Source organism: Myotis lucifugus, unplaced genomic scaffold (assembly GCF_000147115.1).
Source record: "Myotis lucifugus unplaced genomic scaffold, Myoluc2.0 scaffold_74, whole genome shotgun sequence".
Lineage (NCBI taxonomy): Eukaryota > Metazoa > Chordata > Mammalia > Chiroptera > Vespertilionidae > Myotis > Myotis lucifugus.
This window is the reverse complement of record NW_005871122.1, coordinates 4,111,970-4,115,475: the sequence shown is the minus strand read 5'-3', so window position 1 is coordinate 4,115,475 and position 3,506 is coordinate 4,111,970.

Below are 3,506 nucleotides of genomic sequence, written 5' to 3'. Positions count from 1 at the left end.
GCCCTTGACAATCCCCTGGCCTCCCTTACCCCCCAGTGTCTTATGTCCATTAGTTATGCTTATATGCATGCATACAAGTCCTTCGGTTGATCTCTTACCCCCCTCCCTCCTGCCCCGCAACCCTCCCTGGCCTTCCCACTGCAGTTTGACAATCAGTTTGAGGCAGCTCTGCCTCTGTATCTATTATTGTTCAAAAGTTTGTAATGGTCTTTATTATCCATGAATGAGTGAGATCATGTGGTATTTTTCCTTCATTGACTGGCTTATTTCACTTAGCATAATGCTCTCCAGTTCCATCCATGCTGTTGCAAATGGTAAGAGTTCCTTCTTTTTTACAGCAGCATAGTATTCCATCGTGTAGATGTACCACAGTTTTCTAATCCATTCATCTACTGATGGGTACTTAGGCTGTTTCCAGATCTTAGCTATGGTGAATTGTGCTGCTATGAACATAGGGGTGCACATATCCTTTCTGATTGGTGTTTCTGGTTTCTTGGGATATATTCCTAGAAGTGGGATCACAGGGTCAAATGGGAGTTCCATTTCCAGTTTTTTGAGGAAACTCCATACTGTCTTCCATAGTGGCTGCACCAGTCTGCATTCCCACCAGCAGTGCACAAGTGTTCCTTTTTCTCCACATCCTCTCCAGCACTTGTCGTTTGTTGATTTGTTGATGATAGCCATTCTGACAGGTGTGAGATGGTACCTCATTGTTGTTTTGATTTGCATCTCTCAGATGATTAGTGACTTTGAGCATGTTTTCATGTATCTCTTGGCTTACAAAGCCTTTTCTTGCAATGATTCTTACTCATAACCTTTGATATCACCTAGTGTATCACCTACAGGAGCTTCAAAAAGTGGAATCCCTTAGCTACAGAACCTGAATAGGTACCTTTATGTCATAAAAAGTAAAAAAAAAAAAGCCGAATTGTGTTTTACTCTCAAGTGGGTCCTGACATGCCACTGACCACTGTAAATCTAAACCTTGTATGGACACAGCAGGCTGCTGAATCTTCACAATTTATTTGCTTTCCTAGACACATAGTGTATTAGGTACCACTTGCTTATTCTTTTTAGTCAACATTATATCTTGAATGTACATTTTATTTAGGCCAGTACCTCTCCCAGTAGGATATTTTTATATCTCTGGTAAATTATAGTCCTTCCAAGATTTCCCATAGAACATATTCCCTTGATAGGTCTTCTATTAATACATATTAGGCCCATGTCAGTGTGCTTATGTATCTGAAGTATCTGTCATGTATTTCCTTTGTTTCAACTTTGCTCAGTGTAGGACACCCTAGCAGCAATTCTCACCATCTCCTAGAAAATTGTTAGTGTGCTACATCTTATATATTTGGAGTATACTCTGAAATAAAACAAAACGTTTTCTTATCCAATTTTATGTATACGGTATATATACAATTGATAATGGACCCTCAAATTTCATTCTCCTGCACATTCACTCAGATACTACTGTTATAAAGAAGTTAGATCTTACAACTTTCAATTTCTTTGGGGAATAGTTCCTTTCCTCCCTTAGATGGATTTGCATGTTCCCAGCTAAGCTCTTCTATAACTTAACTTTAATTTTAGGCCCAATGGCTAGGCAGCGAGATGGGAGCAAATCCTGAGTGGAGGCTTTTTCATTGCAGGGTAGAGGTTCCTACATTGTCTTCAGCGTTGGACGGAGAGACATGCTAGCTGTTAACAGGCAGGGGTGTGAGCAGAATCAGAAGGTTCAAAGAAATGTTCGAAATTAGTATCTTCAGGAAACCCTTGCAGATGTCACCATCTCATCTGTTGGGGAACCAGACTTTTTCAACTAGAACACTGACCTTGTCAAAAAGAGCTGCATTTGTTGGCATTTAACCGTAAGTGATGTTTTGCCACTTAGTTCTATGTTCTGAACTTGGTCTCAGAATTGTTCCTAGATGGTAACTTCTTTGTAAGGAATTGAGGATTACCTCTACCGTTTACAACTGGCTTTTAATTGACTGGTATCCCACTTGTTTATTATCTTCCTGAAGGTCATAAATGGCACTTAGCAATGTTATGTGATACTATTTTTCATATAACTATTTCTTCTCTATATCTCAAACATTTGATGTATAGATAGCACCATCTATTGTACTCCCTTCTACCAGTACACCCTACCAATTCACCATCATTAAGTGTTTGTGAAGTTGGACAGCCTGGGACTGTTTTCTACTTCTTGCCAGTGATGGGAGTTATCATTTCAAACTGGATTCTCTTATAATTTATTTTCCTAGGCTACTTCTAGCATCAAACTCTTAGAGTTTTCTAGAAACAGAAGTTGGAATGGAGTTTGGATACCAATTATTTATTATGTATCAACAACTGTGTAAGAAAGGAAAACAGGTAGGAATAGTTAATTGTAATCTAGGCTTTTTGAAATCTTGGACAAAGGTCTAAGATCCTCTGGAACAAGTAGGTTTCCATGCTGAACTGAGAAGTCCAGGTATTTATAACCTCCAATTGCTCAGAAAAGGACTTCAGGTGGGGCAATGACTTTCCAAAGCTAAATTAGACCTTGGAGTGGCTGAAAATGAAGCTTGAGTACTGATTGCAATACCCAAGTCAGGCATTATGCATTCTCTTAAAAGGGGATCTGCACAGAGTATCTCCTTAGCCAGCACCCTAGCAAAAGAAATTGCAATATGGAGAGGGCTTAGTTAAAATATGCTTCCAGAAACTGAGCGAAAACTATTCCCTGGTTTATATTCCTGATACTTGCAACATATGTTATGGGGATGTATAGAAAAGACACATAAAAGAGGGTAGAAATGGGAGAAAAATTAGATCAAATAATAATTAGCTGGAGTGATTTCTTTCTGTTGTGAATTTTGAAGATTTAATTTTCTAATTATTATTTAAAAATAGTTTAGAAAGGAAAAGTCACCCAAGTAAAGGGAACCGGCCAGGCAAGGTTAAACTCTGTAATATGCCATTAGCAGAAGCAATGCATACCAGCGGTGAAATGTCTGCTTTAGCTATAGGTATTAAGCTAGTAATCAATTTAGCCTCTTGATAGAAGACCAAGTGAAGAATTTCAAGAAATGAACCAGGACACCCTTGAGAATTTATGTATGTTGAATCTGCAGGGAATTTGTTAAGGGGTGTTTTAAATACTAAGATGAAGGGTTCTAAATCAGATGAATAATTCATATTCCTTGCTTTTGGTAATGTGAAGAATTTATACTACACCGTGGCTTTGGAGGTACACGAACAAACCTAATGCTGTTGGCTGTTTATGGTTTAGATTTTCAGGGGGAAAATGACAGAATAAGCATGATTGCTTACAAATATTCTGTTGGTAAAATGTGACTTGGAGAAATAAAGTTTTTCTTCATCTTGAATTAAATTTGAGTTATAGAACATATACAAATTGTACACTGAAATATTACAATGAATCCCCAAAACTCTCTAGAGCAGTAAACATCTTAAAAAATTCAAAATTTAATGTTTTTTTTAATCCATAAATT